Genomic DNA, 15,782 nt, shown 5'->3' with positions numbered 1-15,782 from the left:
TTAGGATTTTCCCTGTGTCTTAGCAGTCTTCAATTATGACAAAAATACCTTAAGGCATAATTATCATGTTTACTCTGAAACATGAATGAGATTTACTAAAATATCCTGTCAAAGGGAGAAAAAAATAAAGACTGTATAAAATTGTGACATTAGACTGTTTTGTGGGATAACAGAACAAGAATTTCCTATAATGTATCATTTAAGGTCTCTCCACAATCCACTCACAATATATTGGAATTAGTTCTGATTTCTAATATATAGATATTGAATTTTTTAGAAGTATGTGAAAAACTACTGATATCCATCTTTTTAGATGTTATTTCTATAATTAACATTTGTAAAGAGTCATGAAAATAAATGTCACAAACCAAGCCTAAATTTTCACATATTCCTAAGACAGTGGAGAAATGAGACAACAAAATCTTATTTTTCTCACATGAAGTCAGCTGGCTTCCTTTTTGTACATCTTTTCGTGTCTAAACTTGTTAATTCAGTTGTACATACACATGAGGTAATTAAGTGATTGTCCCTTTGTCCTTGTAACCAAAAGGTGGCACCTCTAAAAACCAGAGTTAGCTTTCAACAGAGACAGTATTTTTTTTAAGTCATTTAAATGTCAAAGCCCTAGAAAGAGAATCCTTTTTCCTGACTTGGTAATTCTGCTTAGGTCGGAGGGATCATTGCCTCAAATGCAAAATGGTTTGGAAATAGTACACATTACGCTGATGGCAAATGAATCCAGCTCTTCTCTAAGTTGGTGTGTAAACTTATACATTAAAGATACATAGTGAAAAAATACTCTCTGAGATACAAATTAGTGTAGAAGGTCAGGCAGAGTTAGGATAGAAGATTCCCTTTTCTTATATCAAGTGGACTTCTAGAAAAAAAAAGTAAGACTGCATTTCCCCTTATACATAAAAATAAGTGTTTTGTATACTAACATCTGCTGATTTTTCTGTGTTCAGGTAAGACCCACTTGGAATGCTTTCCTATTACATCAAACGAGGCACTTCTCTATACCTCCTTCCATCTGACAGTACTATCGCTTCGCTGTCCCTGATGAATACTAAGAAAATAAAGCTTATATCCCCAATGATGGAATTAGAGACTGCTGAAGCTGCTGTAAAGGCTCTGTCCAACAAGTACCATTTACTTGACCTATTATGCAGGCAGCCAGGGGCATGTTGCTGTTTTGATATATTTTTCTTTCTTTTAACAAGACGTTACAAAAATGTTTTCCCCTTCAGGATTTTTAAAATTTAGGCTATCTTTCTAGCATTACTTTCTAAACTTTGTTCCAATACAGGAGGATTCTTGTCCAGCTGAGCCTCCATGTGCCTTCTAAAGGGAGTGCTGAAATTGTACAAACATCATGTTTACATCCATTAAATATCCTCCTATTAAAAGAAAATAAAGCCAGGCATAAGTTTGGTATCCAGACAATAAAATTCAAATAGATAGTAGAAAGATAGAATAAAGTGAAAATTCATACACAAATGTAGCTTCCACACAAAAGTTAAACAGTTGCTTTATTTCACCAAAGGGTTAATACTGGAGAAAGTGAACATCAACATGTACACAAAGCTAACTAGAAGATTAGCTTTCTCAAAGTAGAAATCCAAGCCTCCCTATAAAACTGTTGTCCCTTGCAAATGTTTTGAAACTTTACATTTTTTGATCCCCCAACAACAGACCATACCAAGAAACCTCAGGAAAGTAATAATCTATTTTTAATTGTGTTTTTTTTCTTACTCAAGAAACCTTTCAAAGTTCAGATATTAACACTGATGTGCAATACCAAATTGTCAGTCCCACAGGACAGATGGAAACAGGAAAAGTCAGATGGTTGGCACTCAAAAGCAACAGCAATTAAGCAGTTGAAAGTGGGTTGGATTGTCGGTTTATTTTTGTTCCATTTGAACGAATCAAGTGAGAGACATAGTCTCTTGCAAGGAGGAAATCAAGTCAAACTTGACGCTTCCCCTCTCTGACAGCCCAAGCTGGTCGGCTTGTCTACTCCCCTTATTCAGTTTAATTGCTTTCTGTGCTCTGATTTTCGCAGAGATTGTATTCTATCTTGTTTACGCCCCAACCCACCCACCCCCATATCCCTCTCCCCAACAGAAAGAAATCTTTCTCCTTTCTTCACTCCCCCTCTTTCCTCTTAAGAAAGGCAATCCTCTCCAGGAGGAGAAAGAAACCCTGTGCGTGCTTAGGGTGGGAGGAGGGCGAGAGGGGAGGTGTGGGAGAGAAAGAGAGAAAAGATTGAGATTGGGGGCGGGGGACAGAGGAGAGAGAACAAGAGAAGGAAAGAGGAAGCAAGAAGATGGGGGATGCCCAATATCAACTCCAAGCTCTAAATCACGGGCGCTGTGCAAAGTGCTTTTCCAGGAGATGCACATGTGGTCTCATATTTCTCACAATAGGCCACCCGGGGATCCCTCCCTAGGTCTCAGACTCCCACCACTAAAATCCAAGTGTATCGAGAAGAAAATCTTTGGGATGGATTCGAGCAGATAGGCACCGCCGAGGTGGCCGCGCCGCCAGTCCCGCTTCCTTACCTGGAGGGCGGACCGGGAGGTGGTGCCGGGTCTCAGTCCCCAGTGCTCTCCCGGCGTGGACCGGCGCGAGGCACACGCGTGCTCTCGCTGCCTCCGCTCTTGGAGGGGCAGCCTGCAACACAAAAGGGGTGTGTGGGTGTGGGTGTGTGGGAGGTTTTCCAGGGCCACCAGCTGGTCCCAGCTGGTCGCCCCCACCCTACACACACCCCTTCGGGGCGCCGAGCCCCCCTCTCGGCTGAGCACCACCCTGGGGGCTTGCCCGGGGTGCAGCCTCAAGTTGCCGCTGCTAACTGCTGCTGCCGCTGCCGCTGCTGCAGGAGGAGGTGGAAAGACACTGGGGGCAGTACTCGTTCTAAAGCATCCCCACACTGCAGCTTCTCCAGGAATCCCTCCAGTGAGGAGGCGGCCGCCCATCATCTCCCAGCCCTAGCATCCTGATTGGCTCCACCTCGGCTACGCTGCGCCAAGAAGCCAATCCCAGCGCACTAATAATAGGTGGATCCGCTCAGCCAACATCTCCCATCCCAGTTCTGTTAGTGTCCCTCCATCCCCACAGCGGACAGGGACCTGGGAAGCGGGGTGGAGGCGGGTTGGGGGAGGGAGTGAAGTAAGAGGGGAACAGATGCCAAGGAGACACAATCAAGGGCATCCGATAAAACCTCTGGGTAGACTCAAGAATGCCCCAAAACCTGTTCAGCAAGCCATATGCACAGGAGAAAGAGAGCGAGCATAATACAAAGCTTTTTTTTTTTTTTTTTTTTTTTTTTTTTACTTTCAATCAAAACCTGCCCTGATACTGAGCATGCCCAGACTGCAACAGCGACCTAGGAGTTTCGACGTGTGTGGGTTTGCCAGCTGTAGGTTTTTGAAAAGCTGGAACCCGGGATAGAAGAGGCAGAAGTTTGTCTTTGGCCATTTAACCCGGCGGAGTTGTGAAAGCTGGGCAGGGTGGGGACATGAAAGGGTTCTGCACAAGTGTCTTCAAACTGAGCCGCGGGGAGGTGGCCCGCCGGGCTGCTGGAGGTTCATCATGCTATTCTTCTGGGGTTCCGGGTTGGAAGCGGGGGCGGGATAAGCTGAGCTTTGCTGGAAGCCTGGAGACTTCCCGCGAAGGGTGTGGTGTTGCCGAGATGCAGGAGAAGCCGCTCCGTCCCATAGGTGGGGCCGGGAACGCGACTCCACCCATGAGCGGCGGCTGCCAGGCCGTGGAGAGTGCACTGGGAGTTTCCATTGCAGCGACCAATAAGTTTGTAGACTTGGGTCAAGTGCGGCATTGCTGGGGATGCTTTTTATTTTTATTTTTTGCCACCTCCCTCCCCCATCTCTCTCGACCCCTTACCAGAGCAGTGACGACTAAAGCACAAATCTCTCCCTGCTTCCTCTCTTCCCAGCTGAACCGTTCTGCTCGGAAGTAAGAAGCTTTTCCCTTGTGAGGGCGGTGGTGACCTGATTGTCTCTAAGCTCTCAGGCAATTTATAGCCTGGTAATACCGAGATACCAAACAGGAAGGCTCAGCGGGTGGGGGAAGGGACCGCGCGCCAGGCAAGGGGCGGGAACGGAGCCCAGCTGGGAGAGGGGCCCGTCCATTATCTGCTCCACAGGTGAAAGGCTTTCAAAACGCAGAGAACTATTTCTCTTTCTCACTCCCTCAACCTCGTTTAAAGGCCTTTGAACCTCTTATTTGTTTTACTTAGAAACCCTAGCATTTTGTGTAAACTTGATCAATAGCTACAAATGAGAACTCACCTAATTGGGTTCTTTATTTTACTGAGAAGATTATCTTGGCATCTCAGGTAGGGAAATAAATAGCTATCTCAATTCCCCAAACCCATCCACTTTGAACTGGAGTTTTATTAACAATGGTGTGCAAAGGTAAATGTTGCAAGAATTCAATTAACAGTAACACATTTCTTCAAGTTTTTAATTAAATCTCTTCTACTTATGTAATGTTTAAGATTAAGATCCTTATTCTAAGTATATGGGAAAAGAAGGCAACGTGATATAAACATATCCTTCTAACTGGCAAATACTTTTGTTTACACTATGCTTGAATAATAGGAAGTTTAACCTTAGAGGTAGAAGTGTGAAAATAATGCACCCCAGACTTGTGACTTTATGTAAATATTCACTTTCCATTTCCCAAAAGAGTCTCCAAACCTTATTTTTAAATAATTTCATAGTTGGAGAAAGAAGATAACAGAATTTGCTCTAAATTTTATTTCAGTTATTTAGTGAAGGAGAGGAGGAGAAGAAAAAGGAGAGGAGGAGGAAAAACGACAGGAGAAAAAGGAGATGAAGAATCTGGAGGAGGAGGAAGGGGAGGAGAAAGAGAAGAAGGAGGAAGAGGAGACAAAGAAGAATTAAGTAACCCTGTAATTTTGTTGTCCAATAAATATCTTCGTATGAGAGGATTATTATAATATCCACTGAATATAAATCTGTATTCTAAATATATGCCTAGCATGCTTTCTAGATTCCAGTGATTAAAACTGACACATTTATCCTATTTACCAATAGCTGCATATAGGAAAAAAAAATGCTTATTTTAGAAGAAATTAGGCAATAGAATACAAATACGGATTTTAAAATTTCTGCTCCAGACGCTGATTTTGTCATCAATATTTTAGTCAATTTCTTTTCCTGTTTACTTCACATCTTACCTAGCAATCTTTCTCTTTCAGTGGCCAGAATCCTTGGCAACATGAATGGTATCAGAGGTTTGTATCCCAATACCTTGAGGGAGACTGCAGGCTAAAATAAGAAATAGGCTTTACATGTATATTATGCTTAACTTTAAAATTAATAGCATTTTCTGTACATGAATATTAAGAAGACTCTTTATACGGTGGCTGTAGCTATTCTAAGATTTTAACTCTCCCTCCTATTCCTAAATTATCTCCAAGCTCTTGGAAATGTTTTGAAGATGTCCTCCTGCTTCTACTGGGCTGACAACATCATACTTTGCAGAGAGTGTGTATCATCTCTTTGCCTATTGAAGCAGACTCATTTTTATTAAAAGGAAGATCGGGTCAATTGTTCTGTCTCTCTGTCACTCTTATTATCCCATTTCTTAAGTACTTTTATGTCTAGAATTCCTATATCTTTTGCTATTGAGAATTAATTTATCTCCTGATTGTATGGTATTTTAAAAATATTATTTTCAGAACTTTTAAAAAATCTATTTTAATGTTTTGTTTCCTCTTTGTTAAAAAAGTGTTATTAATTTTTCTTATTTTGCTCTGATCAAGATCTCATTTTCAATATTTTCTTTATTCCTTTTTTATTGGATTCATCTATTTACTACTTTCATGCTTCCTTTGCCATCTATTTTAGGCTACAGGATCAGAATAGAAACTAAATTGGATTGGGGCACTGAGGAGAAAAGTGTGTCTTATGGCAAGAGTGGGAATTAGGGACTTTAGAACTAGAAATTCATTAAGTGGAAACTTAGCCAAGGTTTCTGTAAACCACAGAAAGAATACTTAACGTGAGAGAGGTATCAAGAAAATTCTGCATGTTGTTGGAAAGGCCAGAATTCCCTGGTCAATCAATAATACTAAAGAGTTACATTTAATTGGGCCCGGCGTGGTGGCTCACGCCTGTAACTCCAGCACTTTGGGAGGCCAAGGCAGGCGGATCACGAGGTCAGGAGATCGAGACCATCCTGGCTAACAAGGTGAAACCCCGTCTCTACTAAAAATACAAAAAATTAGCCGGGTGTGGTGGCGTGCGCCTATAGTCCCAGCTACTCCGGAGCCTGAGGCAGGAGAATGGCGTGAACCTGGGAGGCGGAGCTTGCAGTGAGCCAAGATCACGCCACTGCACTCCAGCCTGGGCGACAAGTGCGAGACTCTGTCTCAAAATGAAAAAGAGTTACATTTAATCAAGACTCACACATCATTAAACTTTATATCTTTAGTAGCCACACTAGTTGTCTGGTGAAAGCTATTTATAAATATCATTACCCAGGATTGTTTCTTTAAAAAAGAAAAATAATTGACCTCTCTAAATTTTTCAATTTTTTATTTTTTATATAGATGTATATCTTACTATTCTTTTCACTTTTTATCTGTGTTTCTCAAGATACTGACTTTTTGCTCTCTTTGCGGGACAGATAATTAATTAAATGTTTTCTGGTGTCAGAATTGGGGTAGAATTCCAGCTTCACCACTGATTGGCTATGTCACCTTGAAATATGTACAAACCCCCTCGAGCCTCAGTTTTCTCATCTAAAATATGTACATAAGAACACAGCGGATTATGAGGTCAGGAGATCGAGACCATCCTGGCTAACACGGTGAAAGCCCGTCTCTACTAAAAAAAATACAAAAAAAGTAGCCGGGCGAGGTGGCGGGCGCCTATAGTCCCAGCTACTCGGGAGGCTGAGGCAGGAGAATGGCGTGAACCCGGGAGGTGGAGCTTGCAGTGAGCTGAGACCTGGCCACTGCACTCCAGCCTGGGCGACAGAGCGAGACTCTGTCTCAAAAAAAAAAAAAAAAAAAGAACACAGCATTTATAATTAGGTTTTTTTTTTTTTGTATTAAAAAAAAAGCAGTGCACATAAAGTGCTAGTTCCAAGCACATAGCGAGAACTTAATGACTATTATTATCATTTTATCATTATTCTCGCTGCTACTTCTGTTACTATTTTTTTTCCCAGATTTCTGAGTTATTGGGTTTCCTCCCATCAACTCATCCATTTAAGCGAATAGTCAGCCATAGACTCTTCACCTATGAGCATTAAAGGTAGAAGCGTGTTAATTCATGTTATAAGAACTTTCATTTATTTTTTGGTGGGAGGAGACGGGGTGTAACCCTGTAGCCCATGCTAGAGTGCAGTGGCTCAATCATGGCTCACTGCATACTCGAATTCCTAGGCTTGGGTGATTCTCCCAGCTTAGCCTCTTTAGTAGCTGGGACTACAGGTGCATGCCACAATGTTGGGCTAATTTTTTGCTTTATTTATTTATTTATTTTTTGGCCATTTTGCCCAGGCTAGTCTTGAACTCCTGGGCTCAAGTGATCCTCCCGCCTTGGCCTCCCAAAGTGCTGAGATTACAGGTATGAGCCAACACGCCTGGATACAGAAAATTTTAATACGTAAAATGACGACAGTCATCTGTCTTGCATGTAGTATTCTTCTTCTTTTTTTTTTTTTTTTTTTTTTTTTTTGAGATGGAGTCTCGCTCTGTCGCCCAGGCTGGAGTGCAGTGGCGCGATCGCAGCTCACTGCAAGCTCCGCCTCCCGGGTTTAGGCCATTCTCCTGCCTCAGCCTCCCGAGTGGCTGGGACTACAGGCGCCCGCCACCTCACCCGGCTATTTTTTTGTATTTTTTAGTAGAGACGGGGTTTCACCGTGTTAGCCAGGATGGTCTCGATCTCCTGACCTCGTGATCCACCCGTCTCGGCCTCCCAAAGTGCTGGGATTACAGGCTTGAGCCACCGCGCCCGGCCGCATGTAGTATTCTTACACTGTAATCTAGGATAGGAATAATTTAGTTTTGGGGGAATGTGTACTTAAGCTTTTTTTTCATAAAAACATTTCTTTATATTATTCTTTAAAATTAAGAAATATCCAATTCTGGTGGTAAAAAAATGATGAACACTTTTTTGTTTTGTTTTGTTTTCTAGAAAATACCCTTAAAGACAGTAGAGCCATCATTTTTATTTCTCTTCCACTCATCTTTCTCAAGATCATTTGTCCTGGGATTACTGCTAGTGATTTTATTTTATAACCAATGGGTGAAGAAAAAATATGAAGACTCCCTATATCAAAATTGGATAAGAAATTAGCCGTGTGGATTTTTATACTGAACATCCACGGTATTTAATAAAGAGAATCTAGAAATGGGAGAAGAAAAAAAATGAATACTGATGGGAGTAAAGTCTCTGGAGCAGACAGAGCCCCATAATCGAATGACGAAACTTCACAATTTCCAAAGAAAGGAAAATAAAGAGCTAGTAGTTTTCTATGTGGCTTTACAAAAGCCTTTTCTTAAAGATATGGCTAAGAAAATATTGGAAATGAAAAGGAGGACAGTGGCTCAAAAAGTAATATACTGTGTCAGGCTGTTGAGGTTAGCAAGGAAAATATCATTTAGGTGAATCTATCTCAGGGGCAAAATAAAATAGTTTGAGCTAATGTTAGCTAAAGGTCTTAGAAAGGAAACAAATGATATATGTTTCAAATACTCTATCATAAAAGGAATATACCATGGTGAAAACTAGTTTGCTAATAAAGCAAGGGCAACATTAAAGTTCATATTAATTCCCTTTGAAATCAGAGGAAGGATTTCTATCTAATTGAACACATAGAGAATTATAGTTCAGCTGCTTCATTCAACTTATTTGAAAAGTGTGTCCAGAGAGACTAATCGAGTTACCCAAAGCCATAGAGGGTTGGGTGTGGGTGGGAGAAGAGTCTGTGTTTTCAACAAAATAAAACTATTTTAATAATACAATTGTGGAGAGAAGGATGGTAGACAATCAAAACCTCTACTTCAAAATTTGATTCTGCAGTGGTTCTTAGTGTTCTGATAGGGCTGAAAAATACATTTGATTCTTTCCGGGACACTTCTGGATGGCTTTTTGCAGAGCAGACCATATGGGTTTGCTTCAATATTTTATGCTGTCTGTACTACTTGTTCCTAATTCACCTAATACTGAATAAAGCACCATAAATTGGTGGACTGTTAAGGAAGGTTCATTTACTGGACATTGAACTAATAAAAAGGGTAAGGACACCAGGTTTTCTACCCCCGGCTCCAGCATAAATGTCTGCCATGGACCTGGGCATACTTCCATTTGTTTATTTAAGTCTTTGGGGATATTGAAGATTTGCTAGAGGTTGATAGGGACGTGAGTGATTGTTCTCTGTCTGTGGGCATGCTTCCGCTCCAGGGGGCGGGAACCTATTATGGGTGCAACAAAAACGACATCTCCTGGACCTTAGCTGTCCTGGATGTGTGTCCCCACATCGATCCTAAGTAGAACTGAATAACTAGATTTGAGTGTCAGGAGGCCAATAGTATAAATAAAAACAAACATTTTGCAAAACCTGAGACACAGAAATGTTCAGTAATTTTTTGAAGATCACACGGTGGGTGACTCCCCCTCTTCCATGCGTTCAACTGCCATGGCTTGATAATCTTAATAGACATTTACGATGTATTAAAAATAGCTGTGACTATTTCAAGGACTACCACTCTAGTTGAGTAGACTCTAGAAATACTGAGTAACTTGAAAGATGTATGTAGAAACAGCTTGAATCACGTCTATTAATATAATTATCTTATCACCTCCAAGGGAAATCCATGAAACTAGAGCAGGGGTATTTTTCCAGTCACTCTCTTTAATCAATGAGGTGACTGAGTTTTAGCTATGGGCTTAAGAACTCTTAGAACTTCATTATGAAATAGTATGCATGCTGTAAAGGTTAATAATAAAGCCACCAGTATACCCACAATTCAGCTTCAGAAATCAAGTATTAAGGTAACCTTTGCCATCACCTATTTCTCTCCCCCATCTGATATTTCTCCCTAGCTGCACAACCAAGGTAACTACTATCTTGTGTTTTGTATTTATCATTATATTGCTATTCTTTATAGTTTTACCATATGTATTAGTTTTACCTGTTTTTGATGCTTTATACATAGAATCATGCTTTAAGATGTATTTCTGCAACTTGCTTTCTTAGTTTAAGAATAAAATTTGAGATTTATTTATGTAACTGAAATTAGTTTCTTATCACTTTTTGTTTTGTTTTGTTTTGTTTTGTTTTGTTTTGTTTTTCAGATGGAAGCTTGTTCTGTCACCCAGGCTGGAATGCAGTGGCGAGATCTCGGCTCACGGCAACCTCCACCTCCTGGGTTCAAGTGATTCTCCTGCCTCAGCCTCCCAAGTAGCTGGGATTACAGGCACCCACCACCAAGCCTGGCTAATTTTTGTACTTTCAGTAGAGACAGAATTTCACCATGTTGGCCACGCTGGTCTTGAACTCCTGACCTCAAGTGATCTGCCCGCCTTGACCTTTCAAAGTGCTGGGATTACAGGCGTGATTGTGTTCAATTGCATAACTTCTTTTTTTCTCTCTCTCTCTTGAGATGGAGTCTTGTTCTGTCACCAGGCTGGAGTGCAGGGGCGTGATCTTGGCTCACTGCAACCTCTGCCTCCCGGGTTCAGGTGATTCTCCTGCTTCAGCCTCCTGAGTGGCTGGGAATACAGACGTGCGCCACCACACCCAGCTAATTTTTTTTTTGTATTTTCAGTTTCACCATGTTGGCCAGGATGGTTTCGATCGCTTGACCTTGTGTTCCTCCCACCTCGGCCTCCCAAACTGCTGGGATTACAGGTGTGAGCCACTGCGCCCTGCTGCATTAATTTTAAACCCATTCTTCTGTCTTTAGATATTTGCATTATTCTGATGATTTTATATTACATACAATGCTGCTATGAACATTGTCACACATACACAAGCTTCTCTTGGGTAAGCTTCTCCTGTGGTAAGAATTGGATCCAGGTTTTGTAGATTGGAATTATAATTTAAGGTATTTTGTAAAAACAAAATAGCCCGAAATTAGGCATCGATGTTTATATTTACTTGGGATAAGAAAATAAATCACAACAAATCTTAATACTTTTTATCAATGTGGTAGATACTAATGATATATTTTGAGATTTAAATTTGTGTTTTTCTTATACTGAGAAATTTGAGAACAATGTCATATATTTATTGACCATTCATATTTCCTTTTCTGTGAAATGCCTTCACAGATATTTTGCCCATAATCTATTTATTTTTAAATCTTTCCTTTTGATTCACTGGAATTCTTGATATAGTCTGAATATTAATACTTTGTTGGCTAATATATACTGTAGATATCTTCTCCCAGCTTTTGACTCATATTTTAAATTTTGGGGGAGGTTTTTTCTTTTTATATGAGAAACTTATTTTAGTATAGTCCAATTCTATCACTTTTTCTTTATATTCTCTATATGTATAAGTTAATAAAATTTAAGCATTTTATATTTACTTTCTTTTTCTAAAAATAAATTTTATTTATACTATGAGACAGAATCTAATTACATTTTTCTACCCTAATGATCAGTTTCCCAGCAGTTGAGAGCCTCTTCTTTCCCCATCAACCTGCAATTCTAGTTCTATAATTTTTTCATATATGCACATATCTGTTTCTAAAGTCTTCATTCTGTTTGACCTCTTTATTCCTGCATTAATAGCATATTGCTTAATAACATAAATTTCTAATATATTTTAATATCTGAAAGAGCGTTTCCCCACAAATTCTTCCTTCTACTCTCAAAATGTTTTGATTATTCTTCATCTTTAACATGCTCATGTATATTTTAAAGTCCCCTTGTAAATTTCCAGCAAAACAAAAATCTGGTTGATCTATTGATATCATTTATTACTTTTTAAAATTAATTTTGAGGAAAATTGGCATTATTTTGACTTTGTTTCTATCAGTCTGGCTTATAGTTTCATTATTTGATTCTTCCTCTAAGCATTCCAATAAAAATTTAATATATTTTCTAATAAAGGCAAGGCACGTTTTTTCCTAGATCTAATTTAATACCAATTTTTAATGTTGTAAATTCTACTCCTTTAAAACTTATGTTTCCTCCTAAAAATGAAATAAATTAACTTCTGTAGAGGAATTGAATATCTAGCAATTCTCTTTTCTAATTAATAATAATCATCTGCAGATTTTAACAATTTTCTAAAGAGACAAACATAAAATCGATGAAAAGTAGCTTTCATTTTTTTTCCAACATCTCTCATTTTCAGTTTTTATGCTTACTTATTGCATTGGGTGGATTATCCACTTAAAGTAAGGACTCTTATTATCTTCCCTTTAAGAAAAATGATATAATATGTTACCAATAAATCTAATGTTTGCTGTAGGGTTTTAGACAAAGTTATTTATCAGGGTAAGGAAGTTCTCTTCTATTTTTGGTTTACATTTTATTGTTGTAACCATGAATGGATGAGGAACTTTGTCTAGGTTTTTGTTTGTTATTTTGTTTACACATACTGAGAGGGCAAGTTTCTATCAATTTGTGAATGTGGTTAACATGATTTATATCAACGTGTATTTTGTTGTTGTTGTTGTCGTTGTTTCTGAGATAAGGTCTCCCTCTGTTACCCAGGCTGGAGTGTAATCATTGTGTAATCAGAACTCACTGCAGCCTTGAATTCTTGGGCTCAAGAAATCCTCTTGCTTCAGGCTTGCAAGCAGCTGGGACTGTAGGTGTGTGCCACCATGCCTAGCTAATTTTTTAGTTTTTGTAGAGGGAGGGTTTTGCTGTGTTGCTCAGGCTGGTCTAAAATTCCTGGCCTCAAGGAATCCTCCCACCTAAGCCTCCCAAAGTGCTGGAATTACAGGCATGAGCCACTGTACCTAGACAATGGGTATTTTAATTAAATTACATTTGTATTTTTTAAATAAATGAACTCTAATATATTATTTTTTAATCAATTACTAGATTTGATTTGATAATATTCTGTTAAGGTGTTTACATTCCTATTGTCCTCTAAGATTGTACTACAGTTTTTCTCTTGAGCTGTACTTTCTGGTTTTGATATCAAGGTTACTGTAGCATCATAATAAAATATATTGGGCATGTGTTCTTTTTCCTACGTAGTGCAGTCTTTCACATTTTGCCCTTATGGATGGTTTGTTTTGTGTCTACTGTAAGAAATCTTCCTTGACTCCAAAGTTATAAAGAGTGTTTCCTGTATTTTCATCTAAAAGCTTTGTTTGTTGCTTTTAACATTCACTTATATACTCCATCTGGAATTACATTTTATGTGTGGCATTATGTTGGGGTCAAGATTTTTTTTTTCAATGTGAATATCTAGTTGACCCAACAGGATTTATTAAACTGATCCTTTGCTCATTTCACTGCAATAGCAACTCTCGTCAATCAATATGCAACACGTCTTCTTCTGTTAATATAATCTAAATCCCGTTCAAGTGGTTTACTTTGTCCTTATGATAATACTGCATTATCTTATTTAACATTGCTGCTTCATCATAGGCCTTGAATTTGGTAGTATGTTTTCATACTTCGTTGATTTTTTCCAAGATTGCTTTGACAATTCTTAGTCCTCTGCATTTCAATATGCTTTTTAAAATTAGTTTGGCAATTTTCAAGGAAAAATACCTGTGAAAAATACCACAGGTAATACCACCAGAAAAATACCTGTGAAAATTTCTGTGAAAATGCCAGGATTTATGAGTGAGTTCAATTTTACACTGACATATTTCCAAGAGTACAGCACAATTGCTTTGTAGACTGTCTCTTAAATTGGGTCTTCTCTGACATTCTCTCAACTCAAGTTGCATACTTTTGGCAGTAATACCACAGAAGTCATCCTTTGTTCTTCTCAGTGCACCTCTTTAAGAGGCTATGCCATTGATTTGCCCCATTATTGGTGTTATTAACTTTCATCATTCTGCTAAAGTAGTGTCTATCATGTTTTTCAACTATAACATACCATTATAATTAATACATTTGTTGTGGGGTGAATTTTTAAGAGAATTGCATTTATAGTTAACTTTATGAACAGCTTATATTTTCATAATATAGATTAAAAATCCTAATTTATCAATATGGTAAATACCCCAATTTATTTAGATTTCCCTAATTTTATCAATAATATCTAAAAATTTTTCAGGTGGAGATCATACAGAACTTTTATTAGATTTATTACCATATATTGAATGTTCTTTGATACTATTATAAATATCTCAAAAATTTAAAATGATTTTTATGTGTATAATTATTTGTAACTTATGATAGTTTTAAAACTTCTTTCCAATCTTAATCTTTTTCTTATTTTATTAGGTTGGCAAGAAATTTCAAAAGTGGTGACAGTAGACATTCTTGTCTTATTCCCAAACTGAGAGAAAATCTTAAATAATTTAACATTAAACATGTTGTTTTGGGGGGGCTTTTATAGGTAACGTTTATTAGAATAAGAATGTTTCTATCTCTGGTGGTTTGAAAGTGTTTTATTAATTACTTCGGGATAAATTTCTACCAAATGGCTTTTCTGCATTAATTAAAATGATTATATAATTTTCTCCTTTATATTTTGTGAATTACACTCATTTAATTTCAAGTGTTCAGTCATTTTTCCCATTTTCAGAATAACCTTTACTTGGGCATTAGGGATCATAGTTTTACATATTGCTGAAATTAATTTGCATATATATATATTATTTGTGTATATAGCTGTGAGAGAAATTATTCTATAATTTTCCTTTCTCATTATATTTTTATATATTTTAGTATCAAAATTATAATTATCTGGTCTCATAAAATGAGTTGCAAAATATTTTTTCTTTTTTTCCCCTGGAATACTTGCATGTAATTTGTGCTATTCCTTTTGTATAGTTTGAAAAAATTTACCAATAACTATATTTAAAACTGGAGTATTTACAGGAAAGTTTGCTAATGGATTTTATTTAGGAGTTACAGGGCTTTCTGATTTCTATTTCTTTTAAAAGCTATTTTGGTACATAGTGTTTTTAAATAATTTAATGATTAATAAAGTAATTTAAGTATTAGCAAAAAGTTATTATTCATATCCCCATTGTATTTTAATAACAGTAGAAGCCTTATTAATATTCTTTAATTTCATTTCTTGTTGGTAGGTTTTATTTTCCTATACTTTCAATTATTTTAATAGATACTCAGGAATTCGATTATATTTTGAAAATAGTAACTATTTTGTTTGATTTCCTTTGAACACTTGTTTGCAAGTACAATAACTTTTTTATTATTTCATTAGGTTTTTGACTTGCTGGTTTTTTTCCTCCAAACTCTTAAAGTAATGGGTTAGATATTTTATCTTTAGTATTTGATTCTTTCCAATATATACACTTAAGGAATAAGTTTCCCTCTAAGCACAGCCTCAGCTACATTTCCATACATTTTGTTATGTCATATCTTCATTACATTATGGTTCAAAATAGTTTCTAATTTGTATTGTAATTTCTTCTTCGACCCATTGATTATTTAGTAGTGTATTTCTTAATTTTCAAGCAGTTTGGATATTTAATTATTTATTGATTTTTAGCTTTATTTTAAATGGAATGGTTGGATATTTTCAATCTTTTAAGACATGTTGAAACTTGATTTATTGGTCAACAGATGATATATCTTGATAAAAGCACATGGCCACTTGAAAATAAT

General features: G+C 37.6%; 1 protein-coding gene and 1 long non-coding RNA gene across 9 annotated transcripts in view; one reads left to right on the top strand and one right to left on the bottom strand.

Moving 5' to 3' along the window:
• SYT1 (synaptotagmin 1) overlaps nucleotides 1–2,920 on the bottom strand; it is a 599,708-nt gene extending 596,788 nt beyond the window's left edge. For all 6 annotated transcript variants that reach the window (XM_045366611.2, XM_074007469.1, XM_015430622.3 and 3 more), the window contains exon 1: nucleotides 2,562–2,920. The gene's annotated coding sequence lies outside the window, so the exon portion shown is untranslated. The remainder of the gene's footprint in view (nucleotides 1–2,561) is intronic.
• A 167-nt stretch (nucleotides 2,921–3,087) lies between these two features.
• Nucleotides 3,088–5,590, top strand: LOC135966283 (uncharacterized). Of its 3 annotated transcripts, XR_010579516.1 has the most exons (4): nucleotides 3,088–4,433; nucleotides 4,786–4,933; nucleotides 5,243–5,278; nucleotides 5,465–5,590. It is a non-coding gene; the product is annotated as an uncharacterized lncRNA (long non-coding RNA). The 3 variants fall into 3 exon arrangements; XR_012420471.1 differs by lacking the exons at nucleotides 5,243–5,278; nucleotides 5,465–5,590 and having other exon boundaries at nucleotides 3,088–4,162; nucleotides 4,786–4,982; XR_010579515.1 differs by lacking the exons at nucleotides 5,243–5,278; nucleotides 5,465–5,590 and having other exon boundaries at nucleotides 4,786–4,982.
• The last annotated feature ends 10,192 nt before the right edge of the window (nucleotides 5,591–15,782 follow it).

Source organism: Macaca fascicularis, chromosome 11 (assembly GCF_037993035.2).
Source record: "Macaca fascicularis isolate 582-1 chromosome 11, T2T-MFA8v1.1".
Lineage (NCBI taxonomy): Eukaryota > Metazoa > Chordata > Mammalia > Primates > Cercopithecidae > Macaca > Macaca fascicularis.
The sequence above is the reverse complement of the archived record's forward strand: the minus strand, read 5'-3'. Positions and strand labels throughout refer to the sequence as shown.